Consider the following 14,651-nt stretch of genomic DNA (forward strand, 5'->3'; position numbering starts at 1 on the left):
TTCTTAGTTGTCTATGAGTATTGCTTTTGTCGGGAAAGTAATCCACTGGCGAATGGTTTTAAGCACTGTTCCTCTACTTAGGGCTGGGCATCCCAACTGCTCAATCCGATTGGTTTTGATTGGTTTTTCAAGTTCAATTGGGTTGGATTGAAAAATTGAATTTGAGGTTGGGTTGTGTCTCGGGTTATGAATTAAAATCCAACCCAATCCGATCTGATGAATTTAAAAATTAATATCTAAAGATGGGGGACATGATAAAATAAATGAATTCCAAATTGTTTAAAAAAAAAAAATTCATAAATTTTAAACTTATTTATACATTATTTTTAGAAATAATTATTTATATATATGTTTAAAAAATGGAGGTTTCTAGGTAATTTTCAACTTTAAAAAATTATCCAAATTTAATAAATAAATCGGATTCAACTTTAATTGGGCCGAAGTCCAAATCGATTAATCCAACCCAAATTGATCAAGTTTGGATCAGGTTGGGTTGAGTTGAGTTTAAATCATTAATTAGGTTGGGTTGAGTTTGGATTGGAAAGAAAATCAACCTAACCAAACTCACGTCCACCCCTACCTCTACTTGATTTGGGTGATCTGTTATTTCATCAAGGATGCTGAGGTAGCTTCATGGAAGAAATGCCGTGTTTATAAATAATTTAAAGCATTGTTTTTTAGTGTTTTCTGTTATGCTCCTATCTGAACCAATTCGGAAAGTTCACCATCACATCATGCGAGGTGTGAAACACTCATCCGAAGTGACTTTACTAATGGTGACGATCTGCTATCACGCTATGAGGCATAGGCAATTCTGAGGGACTGATCGAAGCGCCCTCGTCCCTGAATCCGAGGCGAAATGCACTCCGGGGACCTCTGTCAGATGATCTGTCGCCAATTTCAGAATGAAATCTTTGTCAGAATCCTTTCTGCACCTAAGGTTTAAAGTGATTTGACGTCTCCATGAGACTAGTTGATGTGACGTATCAACTTTATGTCAACTCAACTCGGGAGAAGTAATTACCCACCCACTCTATAAACGCGGCTGATTGACACCTATGAGCAGACGCCTCATACTGCCAGATGTATACACATGTCCCACATCCAACGATTCTCCTCACCTATAAATACCCAAGACTTGGCAAGAGGCAAATGTAATGAAACTCTTTCTACTTAGCACTCCATAGCAAGAAAACATATATTCTCCTCCCCACTGTTTTGTACAATCCTGGTACTGTTCTGATCACCTAGGCCTAACTTGACCGTCGGAGTGTATACGACCGCCGCCGCCCCCACTGGTTCCGGCCGTCTGCATCTGACCACGCGTTGATTGTGCTCAGGGAAGAATACATGGAGTGGCTATCGGTTGGCCACTTGGAAGGTCCAATTTTCGAGATCAAAGATTGGTGCTGTCTGTGGGAAAGCTTCCCGTTCAAAGTTCTGCATTCTCCACCAGAGAAATCACCGGAAAACTAGCGACTTACCCTGAAAAGGGCACGTTCTTGAAAAAGAACAAAGTCGAGTTATAATCCAAATTCTCATCACCCTTGAAAAAAGAAATAGAACGAGTTCCAGCCATGAAGACGACAACCCCATGAGAGAGGCCTCTGAAGAAGAGGTGCTCCATAGCAATGTCACTCACTAGAGACCTTATCACCGACATCGCCGAGGTGAAAGAACAACCATGCTCACTAAAGGAATGGCTCAAATAGCTGCGGGAATGAGAGACATCGCAGCTCAGAATAAGGCGATGCATGAACTTCTCATGCAAGCCCGAGGTCACCAGGGCTCTCAAATGCCTCAAGGATCTTTTCTAGTGTAGGAAGCCCCTGTATCTTGTTCCCGAAATCATATGAGCCAGCACAAAGAACGCCCCTTCGAAAGAGAAGTCGACGCGGAAACCACATCCTATGTGCAAGGGAGCCAGCCAGCAAAACCACAGCTAGGGGACAATTTCCCTCAAAAATATGAGGAACAAAGGTCAGTAAGCGTCTTCGACTGAATAGGACAGGACTCTAGCAATAGGATTCGCTTAGTACGAAGGTCAGTTCGGAAAAGCCAAGAGCAAGAACAGGCGCCTCCTCCTCCTAGAAATAGGAGGGATAGAAAGAACCTAGTCGATTGGGGGAGTCGAGGAGAAGCACCTCCACCTCCCTAGGATATTCAAGATGATGAAACATCAGATGGGCCTTGTCGATCTTATGAAACCGACGACGACGATAATAACCTACCTTTCTCAAGGGAAATCCGAAGCTTCCCAATACCGGAGAATTTCATGCCCCCAGATCCCTAAGTATGAAGGAAAGGGGGACCCAGAGAAGCACCTCACCAAGTACATGACACAGATGAGCCTCAGGGGAGCCTTGCCTGCTTTGAAATGCAGAGCTTTCCCCTTAACCCTGGGCGGAGTTGCTGAAGTGTGGTATAACAGACTTCATCCCCTGAGCATTAGGAGTTGGTCAGATTTGAAGAAGGCATTCTTGAACCAATACCTCTCACGCAGAGAAGGGGAGGCCCTAGTGCAACGCCTGCAAGATATGAGGCAAGCCCCTCGAGAGACATTGAAAAGCTATCTCGCCAGATTTACAGACGAAATCACATACTGCGAACAAGTCACTGACAGAGAAGCCCTTTCAGCTCTGAAAGGCGGCCTCAACATGAACACTTTGTTTTGGAGGGACGTGCACAGCAAGAATCCTGCCACCTATGACGAACTGGTGGAAATGATAAAAGTGGAAATCGTCAGTGAGGAATGTGTGATCACCGAAATCGTGCCGCGCAGGGACTCCCTCCGCCTCAGAGGCAGGTAGGTCGAGGACCTGCAGTGCACCTCGTCACTCAGTAATGGACTCAAGCAGGTCATACAATAGCACCCACCTCCAGACAGGCACTGGCTTCTGCCACATTGAATGCAGTGTCGGTGTTGGCATACAAGAATGCTCCTGGTGAAGCAGGACCATCCAGAAGAGCTAATAGTAAGAAGAAGAAGAAGAAGAAGAAGAAGCGATCAAACAGGCCCTTGGAAGGGGCAATGTTTTACACTTTCCACCAACTCTATGAGCATGACACTAGTGAGTGCCGAGATGCTAATCGATGCCCTGATCGAAGCAACCCACATCTTTCCAGCAGGAGCGAATATCCTGGCAGATCCGCCTCTCCGAACAGGGGGGGAGAGAGGGCATAGAAAGTAATCACCCTGGAGAAGAGAATCAAGGGACCGAGGACAGTCTAGACAAAGAGATCAGGCCCCATTCTCTGGGAGCCAAGTCATCAGGGAGATCGACACAATCATTAGGGGACCCCACATTGGTGGCAACACCAGGAACGCCCAAAGGAATTACATAAGGGAACCAACGGACCCGCCAATGATTACCTACATTGTCAACGAGTCACAAGCGGCCAACAAAATGGCCCCAATTACCTTCTCCCAGGAAGATGCAGAAAGAGTTTACCACCCCCATTGTGCATTGGTTGTGAGAGCCGTAGTGGCTAGAAACGGACTCAAACGCATGCTCGTCGACAATGGCAGTTCGGTGAACATACTATTCGGCTCCACCTTCGACAAAATGCAAATTGAACATGGGTTGATCCCCATGACTGACCCACTATTCAGATTCACTGGAGACAGCATCGTCCCACGAGGGCAAATCACTCTGCCCGTCGAGATGGGTGCAACACCCCTAGTGGCCCAACACTTCATGGAGTTCTTAGTGGTAGACCACAGATCGGCCTATCATAGAGTATTGGACATACCCGCTTTGAAGGATCTTTGGGCTGTCACATCCATCCACTACTTGTGTATGAAATTCCCAACTGAATATGGGATTGCTACGGTCCGAGGCGACCAGATGGGCTCCAGGGCATGTTACTTGAATTCTTTACGAAAGTCGGAGCCCTGAACTGTTAATGTGATCATAACTGAAGTTGCCAATGAAGTCAGTATGGACGTGAAAATGCTCGACGCCTCTGAACAAAGGCATATCTCCGAACAGGAGGAAGACGTCGACATGGAAGAGGCCCCTGAACAAGGACACCCTCTTGATGAGTTAGATCCCCGAATAATTGACTCTGAACCAAATGCAACCCCTATGGAAGAGCTCGAAACTTTCTTCGCCAACCCAGAGGACCCTAGTCAGGTCTTGCGAATATGGAAGACACTGTCCCCTGAAGCAAAAGAGGAGATGATAAACTTCCTGAAAAGGAACTTGGATGTCTTCGCTTGGAAGTATGAGGACATGGTGGGAATAGATCCAAGGATTAGTTGCCACCATCTTAACATCAACTCCTCCTGTGCCTCTCATCGACAAAAAAGACGTGCCCTCAACCCAGAAAGGTATGAGGCTCTCAAAGACGAAGTAGACAAGCTTAGCCGCAGTGGTTTCATAAGGGAAACCATCTACCCGAACTGGATATCCAACCCGAACCTGGTGAAAAAACCCAGTGAGAAGTGGAAGGTGTGCGTAGATTTCACCAACTTGAATAAGGCGTGCCCTAAAGACAGCTTCCCACTTCCAAGAATAGACCAATTTGTGGATTCCACCGCTGGACATGAACTACTTAGCTTCATAGATGCATACTTAGGGTACAATTAGATACCCATGTTCCGGCCTGATGAGGAAGCTACCTCATTCATTACAGACAGAGGACTCTACTTCGACAAAGTCATGCCCTTCGGGTTGAAAAATGTTGGAGCCACGTATTAGAGACTAGTCAACATGATGTTTACCGAACTCATTGGCAAAACCATGGAGGTCTATGTGGATGACATGCTAGTCAAAAGCCTCTAAGCAAGCGAACACATAAGTCACCTTAACCAAACCTTTCAGATACTTAGAAAATATAAGATGAAGTTGAATCCCCTCAAGTGCACCTTTAGGGTGGCTTCGGGTCAGTTCTTGGGGTATATTGTTAACTAAAGAGGAATTGAAGCCAACCCAGTAAAGATAACGACCTTGCTGGAAATGAGGTCACCTTAGAAATCGAAGGAGGTCCAAAGCCTCAATGGTCGAATAGCCGCACTCAGTCGCTTCATCTCCAGGGCTACAGATAAGAGCTTACCCTTCTTCAATGTGCTTAAATAAGGAAAGAAGTTCCAATGGACTTCTGAGTGCAAAGAAGCCTTCCAGGCGTTGAAAAAGCACCTCGAAGAGGCGCCCCTTTTGTCAAAACCTCAACCAGAAGAGTCTCTGCTGTTGTATTTGGCGGTTTTGGACGTGGCGGTCAGCGTTGTCCTAGTCAAAGAAGAAAATGAGCGCTAGTTGCCAGTATACTACGTCAGCAAAGCACTCCTCCCAACTGAAACACGCTACCCAGACATGGAGAAATTGGCACTTGCCCTCATCACAGCCTTAAGGAAACTGAGGTCATACTTCCAGACCCACTCGATTAAGGTTCTCACCAACTTCCCATTGAAGCAAGTGCTGCAAAAAACATATGCATCAGGACGCCTGCTAAAATGGGCAATCGAGCTCAGCAAGTTCGACCTACTGTTCCGATATGCCATCAAAGGATAGGCCTTTGCAGATCTTGTGGTTGAGTTTGCCAAAACCCCAGAAATAGAGGCAACAATGGAGCCAGTCGAGCCCCCGACGTGGAAACTATTCGTAGACGGATCCTTAGGAGAGGTCGGCTCTGGGGTAGGGATCGTCTTAGAGAGCCTCGAAAGCCACAAGCTAAATTGTGCAGTAAGGTTCGGCTTCAAAGCCTCGAACAACGCTGCCGAATATAAGGCCCTTCTAGCAGGCCTTAGGCTGGCAAGAGAAATGCAGGTCAAAAGACTCCTAGCAAGCAGCGATTCTCAGCTTGTAGTGAGCCAGGTCAATGTTGCATACTTAAAATTGGTTCTGGACCTAGTTCCTCATTTTGAAAGGTTTGAGTTGATTCAAGTCCCACGCTTAGAGAATACTCATGCAGACGCCTTGTCAAAACTGGCCAGCAGCAAGGATTCAAAGCTACTAAAGATTGTACCATTGAGCACTTATCGAAGCCCTCCATTTCCGGAGGTGAAGAGATGCTATGGATAAAAGGCATCCCAGTATGGATGCAACCCATAATCGCCTATCTAAAGGATTAAACACTACTTGCTTCTAGAAGTGAGGCGAGAAAGTTAAGAAGAGGGCTGTGCACTTCGTCCTGAAAGAGAATATGCTCTACAAAAGAGGCTTCGCCTCGCTACTTCTCCGATGTGTGGGAGGCGAAGAGGCCACGTATATACTTAGGGAAATTCATGTGGGAGTCTGCGGAAATCACTCTGGAGGAATGGCTCTGGCACACAAGGTTTTTCGTCAAGGCTACTTCTGGCCAAACCTGAAAAGGGATGCTTGCCAGTTTGTCCAAAAATGTGATAAGTGCCAACGCTTCTCAAATATTCAAAGGCAGCCTTCTCAGAACCTCTCTGTAGTAATCAGCCCCTGGCCATTCGCCAAGTGGGGCATCGACTTCATTGGTCCACTCCCAAAAGGAAGAGGAAGCGCGAATTTCGCCATTGACTACTTCACCAAGTGGGTCGAGGCTGAACCTCTTGCTAAGATCACCGACGCGAATACTACGAAATTCATCTGGAAGAATATCATTTGTAGGTTCGGCATTCCCCACTCCTTAGTGTTCAACAACAGGAAGCAGTTCGACAACAGGAAAATGCAAGAACTGTGCCACGAACTGGGGATAAAAAAGGAGTTCTCAACACCTCATCACCCGCAAGCAAATGGATAAGTTGAGGCAGTAAACAAAACTATCAAGCATACCCTGAAAATGAAGCTTGACACCTCAAAGGGGGCTTAGGTCGACAAGGTACCCCACGTCCTTTGGGCCATCAGAACCACAAGCCGTACTGCAACAGGGGAAACATCATTCTCAATGACCTACGGAGCCGAGGCCATGAGCCCGGTCGAGGTCGGGGTCCCATCGCACCGTCGAATACACTTCAACGAAATCAGTAACGACGAGGTCCGAGTAAATGAACTCCACCTCCTTGAAGAAAAGAGGGATACCTCCTTGGTGAATTTGGCAAAGTATCATAGAAAGATGACCCGCTATTATAACTCCAAGGTCAGAAACCGAACTCTTCGTCTGGGGGACCTCGTCTTCAGAAAGGTCTTCCAGTCATCAAAGCCAACCAGGTCCGGAGTGTTGGGATCGAACTGGGAGGGTCCTTACCGCATCCGCAGGGAATCCCGACTTGACACTTTCGAAATTGAAGATATGGCAGGGAAAGCACTACCTCATCAATGGAACATCGAACACTTGAGGAAGTACTATCAGTGATAAGCTTTTGTTCCGATCCGATCTCAATGTTGTCTAATAAATATATGTCCTGATCCGATCTCGTTTATAATTTCCTTAGTTTACTAAGTGCTGAAAATACCTTAGTAAAGGGCAATGTAACTTCTCTAAGTAGTGATACGTCAGTTCTTTGTCACATCAGCTAGTAAATTGTTACCACAGTCCTTCAATATGTTTACTTAAGTGATTCGATCTTTCGATTATTGTTAAGAGGCGCTTGATGTTTACTTAAGTGATCCGATCTTCTGATTATTGTTAAGAGGCGCTTGATCTTAAGTGATTGTCATTCATATATGTGCAAACAGATCAACACAATAAGAAAACAGAAGCAACAATACTTGGAAAAAATTTCATTTCATTAACTTCAAATTGAATTACAAAGGAGGGCGAAGCCATTACAAAATAAGCCCTATTCTATATGAGGCCCCTCCCCGCCAACCTCTGCCTCGCCCACCTCGGGGGCCTCTGGAGCATCCTCGGGAAGCCTATTAAGCCGGTCCCCAGTAGGTCCCCCGAACTTTGCCTCTAAAGAGGAGATGTTCAAAGTGTGGTGGACCTCTTTCAGCCGACCCAGTAAGCCTTGGGCACTCCAAGAGGCCCAAAAATTTGAAAAGTCATCGTACAGGAGGTGCTCCTCGAAGTGGTCAATGAAATTTTGAACAGCCACTTCCTCGACGACTTCAGTTCCCTCCTTTAAGGAGGCAATTTCCTTAGATTGGGCCTCCGCCCTCTGCCTCAGCTCCGCTCTTTCTTTATTGGAGGCCTCCAGAGCCTCCATGGCGAGCCGGTGGTGCTCATTGGCGTGATCCACTCTTCGAGACATAGTAGCCACCTGACACTCCACATTATAGAGCTCTTTCTTCAGCCGCTCTGTGTTTCCTTTAGCAGTCGCCAGCTGGGCCTTAGCTTCCCTTCTCCCTTTCTCTTCCTCCGTGGCCTTGGCCTGGGCCTCCCTCACCGCATCCCCATATTGCATCACCTCTTTGAGACATTTGGCGAGGTCCTCCCTCTTGGCGTTGAGGTCTTTCATCAAGCCTTCGAGCTGGATGCTGGTGCTCAGAGCCCGGGCCACGCAGGCACTATTGGCCGCCACTAAGTCCTCGGCTATGCAAGATGTGATATGGTTCCTCTATTCTTCAGTCCAGTACTTATTATGGACCACCGCCACTTAGCAGTTTCTGGGGAGAGAGCCTCCAGTACTTCCTTTACTGGCTCCTCATAGTTCATGCCCAAGAAGTCCACCTCCTTTGAGGGACGGGCACTTTTCCTCTTGGGCTGCTCCGGCACCTGGGTGAGAGGCACAGCAGCAACTGGCGCTGTAGCCGGGGTAGGGGAAGCCTCTGATGGCGCGGACGTTTTCTCCGGAATGGCCACCCCAGTAGGAATTGTAGTTTTCCTTAGAACGGGGGGTGGCCTTGCCGCCGTTGGCCGCTTCGAAGGGGTAGCAGACTTTTTGCCCTTCCGAAGTAGATTGGTCTCGGGATCCTCAGGCACCTCCTCCTCCATCGGAGGTGGGAGCCTCTTGCTGGCATCCACTAAGTCCTCCATCTGCTTCTTATAAGTGGAGGAGGAGGTCTTCAAGGCCCTCTCTTCGGCCATCATCTTTTGTATTGTCTTGAAGTCGAGGTGGAGAGGCATCTTCTTATTGAAATTATTTGCAAGAAACAAGCAAATTAGTACAAGTGTAAACGACTCGAAAGTATTGAAAGGTATTCACTTCGATATATTACCTTGTGAGGCCATCAGGTCGTGTGTCACAAAATGAACGTTCTTTCTGATCAGCCGATGGAACGACCTCTTCTTCGGAGGCAGCTGATATATGACGCAGATGATCTCGAAGTCGTCAGAGGACAGCTCGCACCGAGGAAGAGTACCTTCAAAAGATGAAAATAAATGTTAGTTATGATCCGAACTGAAGAGAAATAAAAAAGAAATACAGTTACAATACTCATTAAGTGACGAGTACTTCGTAGGGACAGTGAGAGGTGCCAAGGAGGTCCCCCTTCATCGTGTCCCATCTCCCGGTAGCCCAGCACCATGAGCTCTTCCACTCCTTGATGGAGCTCGACATATCGAGCACGAAAGGAGTGTGGGAACCCCAAGAGGTTAGGTAATGCCAACCCCTGATCTTATCCCCCCTGGCTGTTACTTTGGGAATGTAGAGGGTCTGAAAAATAGAGAAGGGCATCTCCACCCTAAGTGATGCCTCTTTCCATAACATCTAGGAGTCCACCATTTGGCTCCAGGAGTTTGGGTTCAGCTAGGTCTGTGCTAAGCTATAAGACCTAAGCACCATCCAAAAAAAGGGTGAATAGGAATCCTAAGACCGGCCTTAAGGATCGCCTCGCTTATCGCCATGCACCCGAGCCTAGGGTAGCAGGCCCTCTCATCAGGCTTGGGTAGGATCAGATCTATATTATCTGGTATCCTATATTCAGTCCTAAGTCTTTCTAGGTCGGCCCCCTTTAGCTTGGAGGGATAATCCGACGCCCCCAATGTACAGAGGTATCTACTGAACTATCCGACCTCTTCCAAATGTTCTCTCCCCAAGTATCGCCTTGGCTAATTCGGAGGAGGTCGTCACAATGGGCTCATCCATCCGCACTAACGCCAGCCCCCTCCCTGAACTAGCACTACCCTCAGAAGCCATTTTCAGAAAGGAAATGTCTCAAATACTTAATAAAACTTACGAGTTTGAGTGTTCCCCAGCCGAAAATGGTCAAAAAGCGGTTTGTGGTTGTCGAAAAATCGAATTTATCGTCGAAAATGCTTGAAGAATGCCGAAAATCGCAAAGAAGGTTGAGAGTAATGGGATTTTCTGTTTTCGCAAGAGTGAAAAGCTCTAAAAATGCTCAAGTCCGCCTTTTATAGAGTGCTCCAACTAATCTCTACCGTTGAGTTCAAATGCAATCAATCTAAGTCGTCCGTCGCACCATCAATCTAGGCCGTTGAAATGAAGCGTCAAATTTGATCTACGTCTAAGATTTTGCTGTGACCCTCACGCTCACATATAACGCGTCGCCTCGGTCACCACCAGCCATCAACAGTAAGTAGTCGCAGCAGCCTTTTAGGGGAATGGACGCTGCACCCAACTGTCACCTTGAAAATACGCAACAGCTGTCAAATCATTTAACATCATACACGCCCGCCTCGGATCGAGCTCCTCGCTCAACTTTACGAAGTGTAGACGGACCTGACGCAGAGTCCTCTGTAGGTCATCGCCTCAGTTGCTACATTCCCTCCTAAGCTTTACAAAGTTTTAGCCATTTCCCAACGCGTTGTTCCCTGTGGGTCAGCGCACCGGTGGCAGATGAGCTCCTCATTCAACTTTACAAAGTTTAGACGCACCTGACTCGAAGTCCCCTGTGGGTCATCGCCTCGGTCGATGTGTTTCCTCCTAAGCTTTACAAAGTTTTAGCCATCTCCCAACGCGTCGTCCCCTGTAGGTCAGCGCACCGGTGGCAGATGAGCTCCTCACTCAATTTTACAAAGCTTAGACGCTCCTGACGCGGAGTCCCTTGTGGGTCATCGCCTCGGTCTCTACGTTCCCTCCTAAGCTTTAAAAAGGTTTAGTCATATCCTAACGCGTCGTCCCCTGTGGGACAGCGCACCGGTGGCAGATGAGCTCCTCGCTCAACTTTACAAAGCTTAGACGCACCTGACGCGGAGTCCCCTGTGGGTCATCTCCTCAGTCGCTACGTTCCCTCCTAAGCTTTACAAAGTTTTAGCTATCTCCCAACGCGTCGTCCCCTGTGGGTCAGCGCATCGGTGGCAGATGAGTTCCTCACTCAACTTTACAAAGCTTAGACGTACCTGACGCGGAGTCTCTGTGGGTCATCGCCTCGGTCTCTACATTCCCTCCTAAACTTTACAAAGTTTTAGTCATCTCTTAACGCGTCCTTCCCTGTGGGTCAGCACACCGGTAACAGATAAGTTCCTCACTCAACTTTACAAAGTTTAGACGCACCTGACGCGGAGTCCTTTGTGGGTCATCATCTCGGTCGCTACGTTCCCTCCTAAGCTTTACAAAGTTTTAGTCATCTCCTTACGCGTCGTCCAGTTGGGCAGCACCTCGATCTCACATAAATTTTTTCCTCCCGCAGTAGCGAAGCTTTAGCGCATCTGCCTTGGATCAACACTTTGGCAAACACAGACGAATGACCCTCAAGCTCACAAATTGCGGTCCCCATCCTGAGGCATACATACCCGATCAGGAAGACAAGTCCACCCATGATATAAATATTCATACCTGAACTTGGGGGACCACCATTACGCCCCTATCTGAATCACTTCGGAAAGTCCACCACCACATCATGCGAGGTGTGGAACACTCATCCGAAGTGGATTTGAAGTGACTTTACCAACGGTGACGATCTGCTATCATACTATGAGGTATAGGCTTCTGAGGGACTGATCGAAGCACCCTCGCCCCTGAATCCGGGCGAAATGCACTCCGAGGACCTCTGCCAGATGATCCGCCGCCAATTTTAGAATGAGATTTTTGTCAGAATTTTTTCTGCACCTAAGGTTTAAAGTGATTTGATGCCTCCATGAGGCTAGTTGATGTGACGTATCAACTTTATGTCAACACAACTCAAGAGAAGTAATTACACGTCCACTCTATAAACGCGGCTGATTGACACCTATGAGCAGACGCCTCATACCGTCAGATATATACACGTGTCTCACATCCAAAGCTCTTCTCACCTATAAATACCCAAGGCTTGGCAAGAGGCAAATGTAATGAAACTCTTTCTAATTAACACTCCATAGCAAGCAAACATATATTCTCCTCCCCACTATTTTGCATAACCCTAGTACTGTTCCGATCACCTGGGCCTAACTTGACCGTCGGAGTGTATATGGTCGCCGCTGTCCCCACTGGTTCCGACCGTGTGCATCTAACCGTGCGTTGATTGTGGGCAGGGAGGAATACGTGGAGTGGCTATCGGTTGGCCACGTGGAGGGTCCAATTTCCAAGGGCAACATTTTCTGTGTTTCTATTCTTTATTTTATTAGGGAATGATCAAAGTATAGTCAGTCATGTAGGTATATCGAGGTCTATAGTGGTTACCCACAAACAAAATGTTGCGCAGAAATGTCAATTGAAGCATAACTGCATCTTTCCCAACTTTTGTTGATTGCTTAACTCATCGCATTCCATTGTCATTTTCTTAAGCATCCCTTATTCAACTTCGAGTAATTATATTGAATATCTATGTTAAATTGCACATGTTGACAATTGTATACCGTGCTGATTCATTATCGTACATAAATCGGATTATTTTGAGTCATAAGAAGAAGATTTTTTCAGTGATATCAAGCTCTACTTTTGAGAGGAGCTTATTATTTGTAGGTAAGGTACAAGACAACTTATTTGACGTTGTGTTGGAGGAAGAAGTGGAGAGCTTCTAGAGCATTGCCGCTCATCTGTCTGTGCCAATCATTTTGGACTACGAATAATTGTGACAAAGATCTTATCGACAAGATTTTATTGGCCTATTTTGTTGCGGAATGCCCATCCCTTTTATTTCAGAAGTGTGATAAATGTCAAAGGATGAAAAATATTTTAGGAAGGAATGAAATGCCTTTGAAAAACAATAATGATGGAGATTGATGAAATTTTTTAACACGATTTTCTAATATATATTATATATTTTAAATAATCCTTGTGCATTTTGAAAACATTTAGTATACTCATTAGTTATATATAAAATCATTCACTTTATCAAGTTATTTTGTTACATTCATGTTTGATAATGATTTGGTATATTTTAAATTAAAATTCATTTCTCGCGGAAATTTTACTTTTAACTTGACTAAATTAATATTTATCAATAATCTCATACGCTTACCAAATTTATAAGAAGTCAAATCATGGATTAACATGAATCAAATCAATGAAAGATTAAACATCAACATTCGCTGTGACATGTCTCAAGATTTTGAAGTTTGGTCAAATTTTTGGTAAGATTCTATCAAATTTTCTACGCAAACCCAGTAAAAAAAAATGTGGTTGTGAGCAAAGCAAGAGAGCGAAGAGTGAATGCTATAGTGAAAAATGAGCATTTACCGCATGAAAGTCGTTAGGTTTCTTCTTAATTTAATTACAGAAGATAAGAATGAACTGTACAATTAGAAATTGTGTTTTCCTTTTTGATTTGGTTTAGTTGAATACTTATATGAAGAATTATTATACGGAAATTTCTCAAAATTTAAGAGAAACTTTAATAAGTTCAAAAGTTTATAATTTAATAAACTTCTAGATTTTATATATGCATTTTATAAATTTTATGAAGTATTTACGAGTCATTCAACCATCTAACTTTCTAAAAATCTTATGGAAGGTTATACTAACTTTTAAGCATAAGGAATGTATTAAAGATTAATGCTAGCATAATTCACCGATATAAACCTCATTGCTTGTTATTTATTCATCCCAAGACGTTGGAATCAATGAATTTATTTCTTCTGCACAATATTTCCTTTCTTTTTTCATCTACTAACACTAGAGTTACGATTAATTAACTTTTTTTTTTTTGTTTAATAACAAAACAAGGACAAAAATTTCTCATATGTTCTTTCCCTTCTCCTTTTCATTGTTTTCTTTTCTTTTCTTTTTTTAAATGAAAAAAAGTAATATGTAATTAAATATGTTAATGGGAAAATTATATTGGAAAAATTCTTATTTATTATATTTTCATGATGATATTGGTCTCCTTTCTTCATAAGGTTATTTTGATATGACTTCTATTATTCACATATTTCGAGTTTATATAGTTTAGTGAGAGCGAGACAAAGAAGGGCTAAAATAAATTGTGAAAGAAATCAAAAAATCTGAAAATTTAAATTTAACAAGGTCCAATTGAAGACTTTTCAAAATTAAGTGGAAGTGACCGACCCCACTTGTCCCTTAGTGGGTCTGCCCCTGGATGGAAATCGTAATTATGTTTCTAATTCAATCAATAGCTATCCAATGCATGATAAAAGAAAAAACTCATGATGAAAATTGATTAGAAGCTTGTTTGTTGTATTCTTTTTTGAAAAGTTATTATTTTTTTTTGTGAGAGAATATATAGTTAAAAAGTATGAAAGATTATGAATTCACAAGCAAAATTATTTTATTGATTAAATACATGGGATCTACCATTAATTTATGGCTAATTATATTACTACTACAAATTTTAATTACTACACCACAATTAAAATATATTTTTAATAAATACACAACAATAAATTTACAATTATACTCCTAATTCAATAAAAATAAAAAATTGAAAAAAGACCATAATATAATATTGTGGTGTACTTATCACTAATATTAATCATCATTTTCTCAACCTCCCCCCCCCCCCCCCCTTTTTCATTAA

Source organism: Olea europaea, chromosome 19 (genome assembly GCF_002742605.1).
Source record: "Olea europaea var. sylvestris chromosome 19, O_europaea_v1, whole genome shotgun sequence".
Lineage (NCBI taxonomy): Eukaryota > Viridiplantae > Streptophyta > Magnoliopsida > Lamiales > Oleaceae > Olea > Olea europaea.